Below are 20,090 nucleotides of genomic sequence, written 5' to 3' on the forward strand. Positions count from 1 at the left end.
CTAGTGTGTCTCAATTGTAACATATTTTGATTACTTTGTGCAGATTTATTCTAAGGAATAATTTTAAGTCTCAGAAATATGGTGCCCAATATCTCATTATTTATGATTTTTTTTCTGGCAAAAAATATATAGTGTTTTTTGAGGTATACTTTGTATATTAGAAATAAAAAAATTAAAAAATACTGTAATTTTCAGAATGCCTATTTTGGGCTGGATATTATGATAGTCATATTTAACACATGTAATTCTTGTAAAAATGCTTTATTAGGTTTTGATACATGCTTTGTTTATTTATTTGGTTAAAAATGTTTTCCATAAAGTTAAGAAGGCAAGTTCCTTGTTATGTCCTCTGACTCAGGGAGATTGACTTATTTTTGTTTTAATTTTGCACAGCTAATTGTGGTAGATACTACATTTGAACATTGATACTTCTTACAACATGCAATTATTATCTATCATTTATTAACACATATATAAGAATTTGCCTTAGAAAGTTCACCATAAATATAATCTGAATTGTTCAATCACTTGCATTAAAATTTTTAACTGCTATGGTAAAATTTTCTGTGTTTCATGGATTTACTCTACCATAGTATCTCATTTTTCAACTATAAGTAATTTTTACAATAAGATAAGGTTAGAAGACATAGGAGGATAAATAAAATGTACAGCTAAATTTTCCTAATTAAATCCATTGCTTTCTAAAATTCAGATTCAATTGGTATTTGTTGATATGTACTTTGCTATAAGCTGTGCTATGTTTCTACATTCATCATCTCATTTATTTCTACTCACAACCCATAAATACCAGTGAGCACATTTTTCACAGTATAGATTATAATACTGAGGCTCATATAGGTTAAATGATGTATCAAAATTTATAAACAAAGTCAGTGAAGAGCAAAGCTCAAACTCTGGTTTTCTAATTGCAAGATCTATGTTTATTTGAGGTAGCATTTTATAAAATATACAAGGCAATTTGTAGACAAAAAAATTACCTTTGTGACTGTTGGAATTTTATTTATTTATTTATTTATTTATTTTATTTACTTTGTTAATAATATTTAATTCAAAATACTGAAAATATAGTACATAAAACAACATTAGTTTCATCCACTGAACCACAAAACTATCTGTATTTTCAGGAAAAATTAAAGACTAACACATTTTTAAAGTAAAATACAGTAATTTTTTTAGAAAAGAAAAACTCTCAATGCCATTTTAAGTACCTTTGAAGAAGAAATTCATTGGCTTCCCCCTCCACCACCCTGAGTTCACGCTTTGTAAATCTTCTTTTATTTTCTTATTCTAGTTGGTTCACTTACCACACTTGAAATATATATTCATGGTAAATTAGTTGTGGATCAAAAGTTGGGGACAGCAAAAATTTCTTGCAAGACAATCACATTTTAAAATCAGCTTTTTTTATGACACCTTCAAAATATGTAATGCAGTTTCTCTCTAGTTATTTATTTGTTTAAAATACCTATAGCTAAATATAATCAAGCATTCTTAGTGAACATATTTATAGTTATTTATATTTTCCAAGTGGATTTTCTGGAATACTTTGTATCAGTGCCCTTATATTTGGAAACCTATTATTTTTTAATTTATTTTTATTTATTTATTTCTTATGGTTCCTACTTGGATTCGTTAATCCCTGTGCCATGACGGGAACTATTTTGCAGAACAGATACTGACTCACAGACTTTGAAAAACTTATGGTCTCCAAAGGAGACAGTTTGGGGGGTGGGGGGATGCTCTGGGGATGTGGAATGGAAATCCTATAAAATTGGATTGTGATGGTCATTGTGCAACTACAAATGTAATAAATCCATTTTAAAAAAAAGTTCTTTGCTAGAGGATAGACCTACAAATACATCATTTTATACAGAAAAAAAAAAAGAAATAACATGTAGTTCCTGTGGTGGTAGGACATAAAATGGAAATAAACTGAAAACATGAAAAACAATATATTCCATGTTAAGTTATAAATAAATGGACAAAGTGATCCAAGAAGCTAGAAGAGAACTGTGTACTGGATTTATCAATAGTGGTTTTACAGGTCAATACATTTCAAAAACAAATTCATAGAAAAGAGATCAGACTTGTGGCTACCAGAGTCATGGGTGGGGGAGGGGAATTGGATGAAGATAGTTAAAAGGTACAAACTTCCAATTATGAGATAATCAAGTAGAAAAATAATGTATTTGGGAAGGTGTGTGGAAGAGCAAGTACAATGGACAGACTAGATACTGAAGCTCTTTCCAATAGGAAAAAGACCAACGGAACTAAAAACTTAGAATGATCTGTTGAGTAAAGCTGTGACTTGAAAAGGATAAGAAAGGACACAAAATAAATAGAGAAAATAAAAGAGAACTGACAGTGATTAGCAAAATTATTAGCCAGAGGTTTGGGTAACATATTAGCCTGAATGACTGGAAACGTGTGATAGACTTGCCTAAAGTAGGATATTCACAATGGTAATTTAGAACTCATTCTCTGCAATCCATCCTTAGTCTCCCCAGCTTATTTGGGATTCAGGATGATGACATCGTAAGGCACAAGTTGATAGGGAATGCTGAGAATCACTCATGAATAATACCCCCCAGAAGTGAAGATGTGCATTATGGGATGAGTTTATCATTAATAAATGGGAACGGAAATCTATGGTATGGGGAGTTCCTATTGTGGTGCAGTGGAAATGAATCCAACTAGGTTGCTGATTTGATCTCTGGCCTTGCTCAGTGGGTTGAGGATCTGGCATTGCTGTGTGCTATCATGTAGGTTGGAAGCTGTAGCTCCGATTCAACCCCTAACCTGGGAACTTCCATATGCCATAGGTGTGGCTCTAAAAAGCAAAAAATAAAAAAGAAATCTATGGTATGACCCAAGAGCAGTGAAACATGGTTAGTAAAATAAAAGGAGAAATATGTAGAGATTATGAGGAAGACTCTGGTGTCAGATCAACTGGTTTCCAGTTTGGAGTCTACAACCTATTTAGAATATAACCTTGTACAAATAATTCAGCTTTTCTATATCAGTTTCATTATCTCTGAAATGGGGATACTGTTAGTAACTATCCCATGGAGTTGAAATGAATACATATATAATGTTCAGAATAGTGTCAGGCCTATAAAAAAGTCACAGAAGGTCCATTACATGGAAATATAAGAATTTCAGGAGTTCCTATTGTGGCTCAGTGGGTTAAGAACCCAGCTAGTATCCATGAGGATACAGGTTCAACCCCTGGTCTTGCTCAGTGGGTTAAGGATTCAGCGTTTCCCTGAGCTGCAGCGGAGGTCCGGCTTGGATCCTGCATTGCTGTGGCTGTGGCTGTGACTGTGACACCTAGCCTGGGAACTTCCATATGCTGCAGGTGTGGCCCTAGAATGCAAAAAAAAAAAAAAAAAGACAAGAATTTCAAAATTGAAGGTGTATGCAATACAATTGTTAACTAGGGAAAATTATATAATTTCAAAATCATTATGTAACCCTTAAACATTTTTTGGGGAGCTGCTTCATTTCTTTTAAAATAACAGTTTTATTAAGATATAATTCAATTTTACATTTATTTAATATGTACAATTCAGTGGCTTTCAGTATATTCACAGAAATATGCAACTGTCACCACACTTAAATCTGAGAGGATTTCATCAACAAAAAACTGCACATACTCTTTAGGTATCATCAACCTATCATCCTTAGGCCCCAGTTCTAAGCAACAACTAATCTTTCTGTCCTTAGAGATCTGCTTATTCTGGACATGTCATAACTATGGAATCATATAATGTGCAGTTTTTCGCAACATTTTCTTTCACAAAGAACAATGTTTTCAGGCTCATCCATGTTGTAGCATTTAGAGTATTTCTTTCCTTTTTATGACTGAGAAATATTTCATGATAGGATATAAAACTCTCAAACTTAACCACACTTTTCTCTTCCTTTTTGAAAAAGAAACATAATAAAGCCACATAATTGTCGATAGCAATTAATGATAGCTGGGCTGGTTTGGATAGTAATTTGAATGTATCAGATTATAAGGAACAAGATTCACAAAGATCTTTTTCTGTGTGTTTCCAGAGTACTGTAGTCTCAGTTCTCTTATATTTAATATGGGGAACTGTTATTGTGCATTTAGTTTGGTGCTTTTCTGAATATTGTTAACAACTAAATTTAGTGCTTTCAGTTTAGTGAAACTACTGATCAAAGTAGACATATACTGACCTGATAAATATACTTGAAATTCTGCAGGTAGAGAATATCCATCATTCCCCTCCTGCTTATGGCAATTGATTCATGTTTTAAAATTTAACAATCATCTCCCTCACAAAATATCAAACCAATAAACATATCTTACATAAACAACTGGATGATACTTTGAATAATTGTTCTACAAAAGATGGAAAATTTTACATTCAATCATTGGCAAGAAAGTATATTCCTATGGGGAAAATAAAATAAACCACATGCATGTGACATAAACAAACATTTGGCATAAATCTCGACAACAATGATATGTTGCAATCATATACACAATCGTACATAAATGGTTAAATAATAGTAAAGAAGAAGTAAACACCTAATGTTTTGAAGTGTATTTAAGATAATTTTAATTCAAAAGATGGGTCTAGTTTGGCCTCTGTGGTAGGTGTGTGATTGGACAATGTGAAGAATGGGAGATGGTTAGTTTTAATGTAACATGTGCCTGTTAGTCATGTATTTTTCAGATGAATATTTTGCCAAAAAAAAAATCTTACCTTATTACAAAAAATATACACATATACTTGAAAATTAGCTGTACCCACTCATCATCAAAGGTCAAAATGAAGGCATTCTGTGGTGCCGTTCATTTGTCCACAGTGATTATTAAAAACCAAAATCAAATATCTGTAATACAGATCGATGGATATTTGCTTGTCTGCAAAATGCTGAAGAGTTAAAATAATATGAGATTTTAATGTACTGATCTTTTAGCCTAGACACAGTTGGATTTCCAATTCATATGGTCCTGAGAAAAACTTGCTTTTGTCACTTCATAATGACAGTAATTACAAAGTATTCTTGATGATAGACAAGTAAGATGAGTTGTTGCTAAACTCATTTGAATTTTTGAACTTGTTATAAACTAGCACCAAAAAAAAAAAAAATGTTTCCATTGTAATTTAAACCTAGTGAAACATAAACTTGGTACCATCAAAGTCTCATTATTTCTCTTTTCAGGGAAAAAGTTGGTGATTACCACCGAACATATTTTTATATTCTAACTGCTATTTATCTCAAAAGTTTCAACTGTGTATAGTAACAAAAGAAAGCAATTAAAACATCAGGGGTGGTTGGTAGTGCAGAGTAGATAGCTATTGTCAGCAGTAAACTATCAAACACAGTCAGTAGTAGGAAAATGTGTCATGGTCCAGTAATCATGTAAAAGGAAGGAATGAGTAATAAGTTTCTTTATAAACTAAGAATGCAGAAAAATTTTAATACCATTTTAGATTTGTATCATTTAAAACATAGAAACTCATACATACATGTGTGTACACATGTACTTACATACATACATATAATTTTTCAGCAGTTCATTTGAGATATTCCCTTTTTTATAATAGAAAATTTGCACAAATCTTAGGGAAAAAAATTCCTAAACCCCGTCAGTTTCTGGCTGACTTTTCAAAGAGGCTGAGTGTGGTGTATTTGTAGCATGATAATAATTTGAAGGCTATCTCCGTAATAAGTGTCTCTTGATTTTCGATTCACATCTAATTGTTATTTATTTATTGACACAAATTATCAGAGTTTAGACTTCTGAGCACCGCAAGGAACTGAAACCGTGTTGTCAATCTCGGCGATTTATGAAAAGTTATGCTGAGGAGATGACATGATTATGGCAAACTGTCCCAGAAAACACTTGTGGCTCGAAAATTAGTTGATTGCTTTTTTAGGGAAAGCAACATTATCGTCATCTTCCTTCAAACCACAAGGTTTAGGGTGGTTAGTGAAAAATGCAAACCAAATGTCTTGTGTGGTACCAGGCTTGGTGGGCAGTAGATGTAAATTACTTGAATATTTGATGATATTGAGATAAAACTCAAATATAACATGGAAATGATGCTATAGGTTATACACGCAGATCTCGTTTAATTGCTCTCAACTTTATAGAACTTAGCTAATGAGTCTTTTACAAATTGAAGTTTTGGGGTAACCCTGCATTGAGCACCTCTATGGGCATCATTATTACCATAGAGTTTGCTCAATTTGTGTCTCTGGGTCACATTTTGGTAATTCTCAAAATACGTTAAATTTTTTCTGTGTTGTGGTGATGTGTGATCAGTGATCTTTGATGGTACTGTGAGGATTCACTGAAAGCTAAGAGTAATGGTTAGACATTTTTAGTGGTAAAGAATTTATAGTGCAAACAAAACCTTAATCGGCACTGGGAAACCAAAAAAAAGTATGTCACGTGAGTCATTTTATGGCAATATTTGCTACATTGCGGTTGTCTGGAACAGAACCTGCGATATCTCTGAGGTGTGTCTATAATTATAATCTGCTATTACAATGAAATCACACACCTTGTTTTTTTTGTTTGTTTGTTTGTTTGGTCTTTTGTCTTTTTAGGGCCACACCTGCGGCACATGGAGGTTCCCAGGCTAGGGGTCTAATCGGAGCTGTAGCTGCCAGCCTACACCACAGCCACAGCAACGCCAGATCTGAGCTGCTTCTGCAACTACACCACAGCTCATGGCAACGCCAGATCCTTAATCCACTGAGCAAGGCCAGGGATGGAACCCGCAACCTCATGGTTCCTAGTCAGATTTGTTTCCTCTGTGCCACAATGGGAACTCCCAAAATCACATGTCTTTTTCTTATTTATTTGTGTGTGTGTGTGTGTGTGTGTGACTTTTAGAGTACTTGCCATACATAGTTTCTGTCTAAACTTTTCAATGATCATTTAAAAAAAAAATTGAGATTTGGACCTTAAGGAGTAGAGGAGATCTGTATATCAGAACTTGGGAAATAAGTACAGCTGATTTCTCCTAAGCCTCTTTCCTCTGCCCTCCTGATAATCTGTTGTAATTGGGTAGTATTTTCCATTATTATTAGAATGGACTTGTGTCCTGTGGGATGACAGAAAAATTAAACTGTTTACTGAAATCAGATATTAAAATGAGGTCAGAGAAAGAGAATATTATTTACACTGAGCAAACAAAGTAATTGCAGATCCCATCTGCAATGGTGTCCATGGAAATAAGAAATCCTTCATTGTAGCATCATAGCGATACTTTTTGTTTTAATCCAGAAACAATTAAAAACATTTTACAAGGATGTATGTGGAACTGCTGATAGATTAAGGGAAAATTGAACGGGAGTGAATACCTAGACTGAAGAAAAATAAGAGAAAGAGAGATAAGCTAGAATAAGTTTAGAAACCAAAGTGCATGTTGTAACAAAAGTGAGGCCCCTTTTTGACTTTAATGGCCATTTACATGCAAGCTGATTACAATGAGATATCACAAATGAATTTTTTATTTGAGGTACAATTTTGCGTGATGCTGAGAAAAGATTAATTCATTCACTTTCTTCATTATTTCATCCACTAAACAAAGATAATGTTGAGAACCATAGATATTTCTCTCATAAGTCTAAAAAGGAAATAGTATGTGATATGATGTAACATAATATAAAATTATGAACAATGCCCAGGAAATTAGTCTTAGTTCCAAATTTATAATTAGCCCCATTCCTTATAACTTTCATTCCTGTGGAACATGGCAATGTATATATCACTCAGTAAAAATAAATTATTCCAGTGATCTGGTTAATCCCAAGCTTTAAATTGCTTGTGATAATATAGATCCCAGGGTTTTGGACTTCAGAGACCTAATAATATCAAACACTAATAATGAAGGGATGCAATAGAGTGCCTAAATTGGAGACACAAAAATATATCAATATAAAATTTAGACTCAATAATCATCACCATTGTTAGAGGAAATGGAGATCCCTTTATTATAAATATTATTTTCTGTTTTATTTATTGACTTACTATCTTTTAAATCCTATGCTCCTCCCTACTACACTCTCTTGATTTTTATTGTTTAATTTGTACTTTGTGTTGTATTTATACAATTGCTGTTTTCCTTTTCATATGAAGTTGTTTTATGTAAATGGTACTCCATTTTTAAAAACTTCTCACTAACACTATATTAAGATATTCTATAAATGTTTTATTGAATGCGAAAAAAATAAAAAACCTTGTTATATTTTTTCTTTAAGAAAAAAAACACTATTGTTTCTTATTTTTTGTTTTATCATCTTGAGTCTATGGACACTCTTTCACGGTTTGTCTCTATTCCATGATGGTTGCTTCAGAAACATTGGATTTGGGATGAATTCATTAATCCTCCATAAATATATTTATGTTCGCTGAGCTTTGATAAATATTGACAGATGTGAAACCACAATTTAATGGTGTGTGGCAAGTAATTGGTGTCGAGATAATTGCATTGATAGATTAGTAAATCCATTAAGAAAACAGACAAACAAAAACAAAAGTCACCATGAGCATTGTCTTTAAAAGCTGAGGACACTACTGAAAGCATGTGACAAACAAGAGGTTGCTGACCACTGCATAAAGTTAGGTTGTGGTAATTTCACAAACAGAACAGAAACTATCCTTGTAAAGTGACTTTACATCCATTCTGGATACACAAAAAGATGATCAGAGCCCCAGAAGAATATAATTTAGAATATCGCTGCAATGAACATTTAGCTTGCAGTATTTTATTATTATTATTTTTTTTTTTTTGGTCTTTTTGCCTTTTCTAGGGTCACTCCTGTGGCGTATGGAGGTTCCCAGGCTAGGGGTCGAATCAGAGCTGTAGCCACCGGCCTACGCCAGAGCCACAGCAGCGCCAGATCCGAGCCACGTCTGCAACCTACACCACAGCTGATGGCAATGCTGGATTCTTAACCCAGTGAGCAAGGCCAAGGATCGAACTCTCAAGCTTGTGGTTCCTAGTTGGATTTATTAACCCCTGTGCCACGACGGGAAATCCTAGCTTGCAGTATTTTTAAAAGCAGAGTTATTAAAAACAATCTCAAAGAAAAACAACTCAGTAAAGCACCAGTCAAACATTCAGCTTTGACCAATGTAACTTCCTGGTGTGTAAATTCAAATATAAGTGGGTTGCAAAATGTATAACCCAACTCTTTGATTACCATTATGATTTAAAAGCTGGAGAACTCTTTAAAAAGTGAGTTATCTAAGGATACATAAAATGAGGGTATTTCTTTTTGATCCGGAGTTGGTCTGACATTGGAATGCTAGGTAAGTGCCCCTCTTTCAAATATCGCACTGCCAAATCTTTAGAGTGCTGGTGTTTATTTTAAGTTTTTCCTCCAGGCTTAAAGTCTGCAAAACACATGTTACCCAGGCATATTGTGTTATTTGACCTAGACATCTATTTCCTTAGCAATTGAATTAGTCCTGAAGAAAACTGCAAGCACTCAAATTTAGTCTTTGTAAAATAAAACTGAATCTGAATTGAAACAGAGAATACAGTCAGTCCATTTCAACAGAAATACAAAAAAAATCGGTATAAATGGACATTTTAGTTTTGCAACTCTAGCCACCTTGATCAAAAGTCAAGCTATTGGGTAAATCATATTTTATGCTCTGAAAAATGTCTAGATATATATCTATTTATAGAACAGGCTCTTCCAGGCAGATTGTGTCTCAATTCAGAACAATTTAACTCTGTAACCTTTAACAGTAATGAGGGGGTTCTCAGACATTGGTGCCAGATTAATGACAGATGTTTTTGAGACCAAGCATGCAACTACATCTGCGAAAACACACTGCTGTTTAAACTTGGTGCTGTATCTAGGTGATTAGTTTCTGCTATCTGATTCTTTATTCTTAAATATCTCTGTTCCAATGACTTTAAATTGGATTACTCACCTTCTCCATCTTGTCTGTCCTTTGAAAGACATGTAAGTTGGAAAGGTGATGTGCCTTTACATGTATATGAATTTTATATTTACGTATTAACTGCCTTTTCATACAATCTCCCATTTTCTTTAAACAACATTTTAAATGATTATAATTTTCTCTGATAAAATATAAATTTAATGTCTTGACAAATAGATGAATTATACTTTCACTCTGTCATAGAGTAGAGCTGTGCAAAAACAAGAAAGATTGAAATGCAACAGCCTACTGGGACTTTGCTTTTCTCCACATTCCTCATAACAAGTTATCTTTCCTTTTTTTTTATTGCTTAAAGTTTTATTATAGTTGATTTCCAGTGTTATGATTTTTTCTGCTGTACAACAAAGCATTACAGCCACACCTGCACACACACCCATTCTTTGTCAGATTCTTTTCCCATATAGATTGCAGCAGAACATTGGACAGATTTCCTCACATTACACAACAGGCCCCCATTGGCCATTCTCACTCCACACACCACAGTGTGCAAATGCCAATCGCAAACACCCAGTCCATCCCTCCCCCACCCCATTTGTCCTCTTCACACAACCACAAATCTGTCTTCAAAGTCTGTGAGTCTGCTTCTGTTCGGCAGGCAAGTTCATCTGCATCCTTTCTTTAGATTCCACATGTAAGTGGAATGACATCTATCTTTCACAGCCTAACTTCACTTAGTATGCTTATCTCTAGGTCCACCCATGTTTCTTCAAATGGCATCACTTCACTCCTTTTCAGGCTAGGCAGTATTCCACCACATATTTGTACCACATCCTTTCCATCCATTCCTCTGTTGCTGGACATTTAGTTACTTCCATGAAAATAGAGAAAATTCTATTATTTGAGGTAGTATAACTTATTGGTCTATTGTTAAGTATCTCAAAATATTTTTTTTTTTTGCTACATAACCTTCTAATCACCCCTCTCAACTCCAGTAGGATTAAATAAAAGTTCATCTACTTCAAGGTTTTGACTGACAGAGTAGGTTATATATTGAAAAGTGGTAATCACATAGATTCCTAATGAGCATGTATTTATATTTTATGAATTTCTAAAAACCTTAATATTTTCAAATGTGTTATTAAATACCCTACTTTTCACGGTAAATCTGCAAATCTATGAAATATATAACTAGGGTGCTTGTTCAAAATCTTTAAATTTCAGCAGGAGTACATACGATTCTATAGAACATTACAATAATTCCCAATTAATGATAAAATAGGCAGGCAATGAAAACAGAGTAAACTTTGACTAACACAGAATATTATTCCCCACAAATAAGAGCTAGCTCATGAAAATATATTAGAATCATTGGCTAATTTCCCTCTGTAATTAGTTTCTCTCTAAAGAAACATTATTCTCATAAATTTTCATCTATAGTTTTTCTTTTCCTATATATCTGTACATAAATATCATAAGCCATTATTTGATTCCTATGGCTCTCACCTAGAGGAAAATATAAATATTACTGACTTAGAAATTCACATAATATTTTTAACTGGATGCCAACTCATGCCCAATTAGTATTCTATATATTATCATACCAAAGCTAGTATGGGAAGTTTTTAATGAAGTCAGATATGGCTGGAGTTAGTCATATGAGGAAGTACTAAGAATTTTGGGGTCCTGAAAATCGTCACTTTTTTGATGAAATACATGAGCTCTATTAACTCTCTGTCTACTGGTAATTAATGTCACTACACTGTTAGACAGAAGCTTGATTAATATAATAATAAATTTCGGTCCATACCAAGGTAAACATTACAAAAAACATAGCTTTATCCTCAGGACAAATTTAACTTTGAGGAAGAAATATATTAGAGCATAGTGTGGCTAGATGGATCTATAAAAACAGAACAAAGATAGGGAAAAAAAAGTAATCTGTAAGGGAAACAAAAACAAACTTAAAATGTACATATACTGATTCTGATTTAATATTTGCATTTATTTTTTTTTATTTATTTATTTTTTTGTCTTTGTTGTTGTTGTTGTTATTGTTGTTGTTGTTGCTATTTCTTGGGCCGCTCCCGCGGCATATGGAGGTTCCCAGGCTAGGGGTCCAATCGGAGCTGTAGCCACTAGCCTACGCCAGAGCCACAGCAACGCGGGATCCGAGCCGCGTCTGCAACCTACACCACAGCTCACGGCAACGCCGGATCGTTAACCCACTGAGCAAGGGCAGGGACCGAACCCTCAACCTCATGGTTCCTAGTCGGATTCGTTAACCACTGCGCCACGACAGGAACTCCAAATAATATTTGCATTTATTTTGATGTAAAAGTCATATGCACTGGTTGACAACATTTAGAATTTCCATTACATTGAGAAAATATATATTATTGGTAAAGAATTTGGAATAATATCAAAGGAGTTTGCTATTAAAGTTGTTTTCTCTTTGTTATTGCAAATGGTGAATAAACTTGTAATAGGTAGGAATTTTTATGATTAACTTTTTATATTTTGCTCATATTTGTCTTATTAGCTTTTATTACCAATTTTGTAGAAAAAAGCATTTTGTAAGATTTAAACTTTATTTCCACAATTTATATTTTATTTTTTCTCATTATATTTAATAACAACCATAGAAAACTGCATCTTCTAAATTATTAAATTTCCCTGAGAACTTTGGCTATTAGAATTGAGATATTATAGCTTTGCCCTCAAAGTAAGAAAGGCAAGCACCAAAGTATTTTCTCAACATTTCATTTCATTATGTTTGTAATCATGACATATTATTGAAATTTCCTTTGATCTATGTGTTTTATAGTAGAGATTTTCACATTAAAATAAATCTCCCAAATTTCATTTTCCTGACACCAGAATTTTTATCTTTGTTATAATCAGGAATCCTATCTAAAATGTAACAAAATATTACATATATATTTATATGCAAAACTTCCTAATATATATGGTAAGTATGAATAATTAGATTTTTGGTTGCAGAAACATGATTAGGAAGGTAAGTAGGAAGAGAGATAATGCTCTATCATAAATCCATTACCCAAATGCTACAAAGTTTCATCATGAGGATGAAATCACCCGGAAATATCATTCTATAAGTTTAGATATTAGAGTTTAAAGGCTTTTCCCTAAAATATATCTAATTCAACATTTTTGGAAAATGTGGCATAGTTTATTTTATATTTCATACAAATTATCAAGAGAGCTGTAGAATTTTTACCTTACATTGTGACTATTGGACAAACTGTAAGGAACATGTAAATTTGCAGTGTAAATAGCGATTTCTGGTCTTTCTCCCATCTTATCACAAAAATATATGTAAAGAAAGGAAGGGTTAAAAACACTATGGCAATATGAAATATTTACAGAAATTTAACTTCAGTTTCTCATAGGAAATATCTCTAGCTCAATCCTCTATGAAAATAAAATGAGAAATAAAATCAATGATCTTTGACAACTACAAAAGAATAACCACAAATTATTTTGATAGCCTAAGATTAAAAGAATAAAAAAGACATAAAAGAATAAAAAAATACAATTCTGAAACAAAGGGAAATAAAGTTAGGAAATAAAATAGACAAAGCAATATTTAAGAAGAAATATGTTAAAATGTTATATTAAAAATTGGTGGAAACTTAGCTATTGTTTTTGCTATAAAGCTGATACAAAAAACCCTGGAGAGGAAAATATTTTGTTATCAAATAATTTGGGAATCAATCTAGAATTTCTCCTTAAATTATACAACAAAAAATTTCAGAAAGAAAATAATTCATAAACTATATCAGATACAAATAACTATTTGCATTTTGTCTCATTATGATGTTTTTTAAAAAAGATTTCTAAATATTTTATTAACAAAAACAAATGTCAAGAGAATTGACATAAAGCTAAAAGACTGCATATAAAAACATAAAATTTTTTAAATGGAAATATGAGGAAAAATAAGCAACATTTTTATAAAAATAATAATAGATAATTTTTAAGTTTATTACATCATATAAAACATCAAAAGTTAATTAGGTAAGAGTAGAAACAGACAATATTTGTTTAAAGCATTTTAAATGACTAGCTTACAAGTAAAAGTATAAACATAGTGATAAACAAACATAACAAAAGAGCAAGTAACAAAGAATAAAATATAATTTACAATCTATCTTCTAACTGACAATATAAAATAACATTCAACTTTTCCTAAACGCAACTTGAAACAATATGTTATAATCCTTTAAAGATCCTTCAAATTCCTTATATATGTTAAGTATATGGTAGGAAATAATCACTGTTGTAACTAGCTTTTTAAATGACTTAAATACTGTCATATTTATACCGGCAAAATTTCGACACAATACATCTAATAATTGGAAATATTTAATTGTAATTCATACTGTACAATATCATTTCAAAGAATTTTCAAAAATATTAGACCATTTAAAGATATAAAATAGGAATTTCCTTGTGGCTCAGTGAGTTAAGGATCTGGTGTTGTCACTGCTCTGGTTCGGGTGGCTGCTGTGCCACAGTTTCCATCCTTGGCCTGGAAACCTCTCTCTGCATGCTATAGGTACAGCCAAAAAAGGGATTAAAAAAATAGAAATTTAAAATTATACCATGTGGAAAAAATCAACAAGTAAACACTCTATTCAACTTGGTTAAACAAACAAAAATGGGAAGAAAAAAAATCTATATATATATGTGGAATGGATAGACTGTGGTTGTGTGATTCTAGAGTCAAATACAAAGAATCATGAGACTTCTAGATGGAAGTATTAGCTAGGCTAGTATTCGATATGCTTCTTAACATTTTGTCACAACATTTTTTTTTTTTTTTTTGTCTTTTTGCTTCTTCTTGGGCCGCTCCCGCGGCATATAGAGGTTCCCAGGCTAGGGGTCAAATCGGAGCTGCAACCTCGGGCCTACGCCAGAGCCACAGCAACGTGGTATCCGAGCTGCATCTGCAACCTACACCACAGCTCAGGTAAACACTGGATCACCAACCCACTTAGCAAGGGCAGGGACCGACCCCGCAACCTCATGGTTCCTAGTCGGATTCGTTAACCACTGCGCCACAATGGAACTCCCTCAGAACATTTTTTGACAGGTCAAATACTGTTAGCAATGAGTTTGAGTTTGCAAAAAACGTTACCAGTTTTGCCTTAAAATCTTAAAATTTTTAGGAGCCCAGGTTTATAGAGCAACTAAAAGAGCATCCCAATTTCTAGATACTGCATTGGTGGGAGAGTTTAAAAGATCCTGCTAGAACAATCAGGCACTTTCTTTACCTGGTTACTCATTAGAATCACCTGGAAGTTTTTAACAACTGTTAGGTTCTAGCCCTACCTGGAATCAATTAATGCAGAACACTGGGGAGTCTGGCCAGGGCAAAGTTAGTTTCAAGAGCTCCCCAGGTGATTCTAGTTTTCAATTAGAAAAAAAAAAAAAAAAAACCCACTGAGTTATAACCTTCTGCTTTAACCTGTGAACTTTTGGTCAGACCCAGAACAGACAACAGTAGAACAGAGATTCTAGCAATTAATATTTCAAATCAAACCTTAGGCATCATTTACAGCCAAAGCACCCTTAAAGCCCCCAAAGGAAGAAGTAAAGATGGGAAGGGCAAAGATATATCTGGCTACTAGGGGGATAAGTGAGGTATCTCGCGTCTCCTGCAGAGCCCAACACAGCCTTTGGATCAAGGCAGCCAAAGCAGAAGCAGAAGGCAGTTTGAGCCAGAGGAAGCTTATAGTTGGGTGAGTTCTGATCAGTTTTTTCTGTTGTCTTGCCTTCAGAGATCCTTCACTACCCTATTAGGATAAAATTGCATTTGAAATTGTATATGCTTCCCCAGAATTTCTCTGAAACCAACTCCAGCCAAGGCTGAAATGTAGCCTGAATTGTAATCCCTCAAAAATTAACTTTGAATGCTGGTGAAAAGTAACATGGTTTTACTGAAGTAAATGATACACTCATAGTTTAGTGATTTTGTGATCCAACAGAGAAAAAAATCTGAAATGTACTATATTTTAAGAAGAAGGAATAGTAGGCCAAATACGGCTTTGAATCACTAAGAAGCCTTACATAAAATTGACATTATTAATAAAATGTTAGATTTGCATCCTCATTTTTCCCATTCTAGGAAAAAAAACTTTTTTAAAAATACATTGCCTTAGAATAGTATGTAAGTGGAGGAATCTCATTTTGCTTCAACTTTTACTTTCTTTTAAGAAAAGCACAAACACTTGTTATGGCATATATATGACTTCTTACCTTTATTTAAAATTCAGTGAAGGTGTTTAAAATAATGTTAAAGCCTATGACTTCGGAGACTTTCCTTTACAGCAGGCATGGTTTGCAAACGTTAATGCTATTGTTCTTTCCTCAGTAATTAGTTAAATGGGCCCAATCATGGAAAAGCTGAAGGTTTTTTTTGTTTGTTTGTTTGTTTTAACAGGTAAGGGGAGCTTTGCTTTTGGTCCTCATGGATATGAAAGATAAAGTGTTCTGTCTGTTGCTGACAACCCTCTCATGTGACAGTGAGGGAAGCCAGCCAAGGCATGAGGCTGAAACCTCAAGGGGAGAATAGCTAACAAGAGTCTCAGAATGAAGCCAAGGAATGGAGTCCTGCCTGAAGCTAGTCCTACTTCTGACCCCTCGGATGGGTAAGTCAAAAATTTTATTTTCATGCTTAATGGTTTTAGGTGTGGTTGGCTGTTATTTACAGAAGTAAACATTTTAAATGATAAATCCAGTGTAATCCGACATTTTCTTAGCCTTGTCTTCAGTTATATTATATCACCTCAGAACCTTGGAAAGAGCAAAGAAAAAATTTAAGTGGGAAGTAAATGATTAAAAATAATTATCAGATATGCATCAATTCACGGCGCTAAATCTTGTACTGAGTCTAATTGTGTTCCTTCTCTTTTTGTTGATGAAAGGAAGGCAAAATAGTGTTTAGTTATTTAACTTTTGTTTGGCAATTATATGGATGTGCTTTATAAGGGTAATGACTTTGTCATAGTAAGAAAACATGGTTCATTCTTTCTCATGAAATGAGATTCAAATTATTTCCTATGTCGAATATTATTCATATGATTGAATTTATATGTCCACAAATAGATACGCTTATTGTAGAAACAATTTGTGATAGAGGAACAGTTTGTTAATTTGAATATTTTAAATTTTATAACTTTATAAATACGTTCTCAACCTAAATAAAAGAGAGAAACTGAGAGAAGCTTGGGGTAAACATAAATTGCATTTATAAGGGAAAAGCAGAGGGATTGTGTAGTTCAAGACTCACAACTGAAGATAACTACAGGTAAGTCTGTTGATGGTTTGGGGTGAGCTATTTTTGTGAGAAAGAATGCAAAGAAGGGGGAGTCCAGCCAGAGTCCAAGCAGCAAGTCCATTGGCTTGGTGGATATTCGCTGGTTGATAGAGAAGTTTGGGTCTTCTGTAAATAAGAAATTTATGATAAACCAGTCTCCCAGTTCTTAAGTTTAAATGGCTTTCATGTTTCTTAATCCACCAATCAATGAGCAGGCTTCTCAAGATGCAAGCACTGAAAGTGCTATTGGACATTATAGGAGATCTGTTCTAGCAAAATAAAGCAGCATTTCTCAGGGACGTGACTGAAATAAATGCATAAGTAATTCAGAGCTAAAGTTAATGAAGGGGCAGTGATGGTTTCACAGCCTCATTAGGTACTGGTGTCTGAAAGAAAGTCCATTTTGATAAATAACTTTATACAACTGATTATTGTGTTTTTATAATGTACTTCTAAAAACTAAGTCAATATGAACCATTGGAAAATATAATAGATTCTGATGTTAAGAAGTTAACCCAACTCCTTCGTATCTCCACAAATGTGCTGTGGTCTTGGGGTCTTCAACAATGAACTGGAAATATAAGATTATTTACTTGATAGAAGCTTTATGTTTTACCTAGGTAATGAATGAAACTCTTGTTTCAACACTTAGCATATAATAAAAACTTAATACATTTTCCCTACTCGTAGTATTCATGTTTTAACTACCATATCTGCATGTGTTCATTTCCTCTGCTAACAACTGCAAGCATTATTCGACCAAATTATTTTAAAAGCTTACTAAGACTGCTCCCAACTATCCACAAACACATAGCCTTTTTGACCTCTACTTTAATGGTAGAATGCTTATTTTAAAATTGCAATTATGTTTCTTTCAATTCTCTTTTTTGAATTTATGTATCCTTCTATCCTAACGTTAAATCCTAAGACATGGCCTATAGAACACTAAATAACTTAGATCTCCAGTCTATCTTTTGCCATCATCAAACAAACTTTCCACCACCTTATCCTGCCAATGTGCTATCTAGCCTTTGTGTTTTTGTTTAATAGTATGCTCTTTCTTTTAATGGTCTTCGCAGTAGCAATTCCCCCACCTAAAACTTGTAATCTGTTCCTTTACCCCATCTCCATACATCTAACTCTTTGTATTTCACATTCTATCTTTACTCAATCAAGTAATTTTCCCTAAATACCCCAGTCCCACTCCCAGAATAGTGTATGCACCTAAATTATCTATGCCTCTTCAACTATCTTTCTTAACAGTCATCATACCCATATTTAGTTTTTCCATATGTATGATCCTTCTTAGCCATATGGTCTGTTTTGGCCAGTGGAATCAGTAGCAGATAGGTAAATGCTTTATTATTGAATATATGACTGGGCTTATCCTCCTGAATTTGTACCATGAGACTCTCTTGCCTTGAGCAGTCACTGGCTGAAGGGCATGTGCAACATGTAGAGTGAACTTGAGCTCAACACTCAGCTTGGGATTAATCTCTGACAAGCCCAGAAAACATCAGCTGAATCCCTGCTGACCATGAGATAGGGGATTAAGAAATGAATGTTTATTGTAATATGCCAATAAGTGCTGGTGTAGCTTGGTGTGCAAAATTATACACACACATACACACACACACACACACACGTATACCTCAAAACAGGACAACTGAGGTTTGGCAGTTAGAACTAAGTATTGGAAATATGTTTATTTTGCTAGGAATTTCTCCTAAAGAATTCATATATTTGTAGAAGATTTATTTTGGAAAAAAGTATATGAACTTGAATACATTCTAGTACTAATTTACCTGTTCCCCCGGCCCAACCTCATAACCCAGAATTAAAGATAAAATCATCAAGACAACAAAACTGGTGGGGTACTTACTAATCTAGCCCTATTAGAGCTGAAATGCTGTGTGAATCTTCTTAAATCTTCGTAAACCTGATATTGTCTTGAATTCTTTCATCCTGAAGCTTAAAAATTTATTCATGACAAGAATTTATGCCACAAAGATTAAGAGCATGATTCTTCACCTTCATTGAATTAGGAATGGCATTTATTCCAAGTGAGGAATCTAGAGATTACAAAAGACCCACTTCCATGTAAATAATTTGAGTTCATGTTGATTTGATAGTCACATAACACTTCTGAGTCTCCATATGTTATACTTTATTAAGCCTTATCTCCCACATGCTATGCATAAATGAGTTTTGTATTTGTTTGATGCTTACTTTTTTTGAGCTAAGTGAAACATACACATATATTCTAGTAAACTTTGCCTTGCTATATTTAGCTCATTGTTTTAGACAGTTTTATCTTTTGTGGTGTGTGCCTATGACAGAGAGAGGGGGAGAGAGAGAGAGAGGGAATACAAACTCAATGTTTCTATTTTTCAGTCTTCCAATATTTTATCTAACGATTTGATCAGTGTGACATCAGTGGTCTTCATTAGAGTATTTCATAAAACACTGAACTGGATATATCTAAGCATGAAGACTTTCACTACATATCAGCTCAGGAATTATTACATATTGTTGATTTAAATTATTTAGATAACTACTTCAATATTTACTTCTACTTTTTTGCAGTATACTATGAGCTGATCTTGACTGTTTAAAGATTCTTGCCAGTGTTAATTTTTGGAGGGCATCCACATATTCTAAAAAATAAAATAAAATGATCCCACTACACTCCTGAATGTTTCAAAACTATAGTTAGAGAATTTTTAATCATACATTTGAGATAATACTACATTATTTCTGTATGTTTTTATGCAGTCATTCTGTTTACAAATAAGAACATGAGAATGCAGTTCT

At 33.5% G+C, this 20,090-nt stretch overlaps 1 long non-coding RNA gene across 1 annotated transcript; it reads left to right on the forward strand.

The window, feature by feature from the left end:
* The first annotated feature begins 15,402 nt into the window (after positions 1-15,402).
* Positions 15,403-19,110, forward strand: LOC110255839 (uncharacterized). Its single transcript, XR_002336718.2, has 2 exons — positions 15,403-15,699; positions 16,401-19,110. It is a non-coding gene; the product is annotated as an uncharacterized LOC110255839 (long non-coding RNA).
* The last annotated feature ends 980 nt before the right edge of the window (positions 19,111-20,090 follow it).

The sequence above is a fragment of the Sus scrofa genome, chromosome 11 (assembly GCF_054392235.1).
Source record: "Sus scrofa isolate SSC_HxYL_T2T_F1_AM1 chromosome 11, Sscrofa_HxYL_maternal_Yorkshire_Landrace_v2.0, whole genome shotgun sequence".
NCBI lineage: Eukaryota > Metazoa > Chordata > Mammalia > Artiodactyla > Suidae > Sus > Sus scrofa.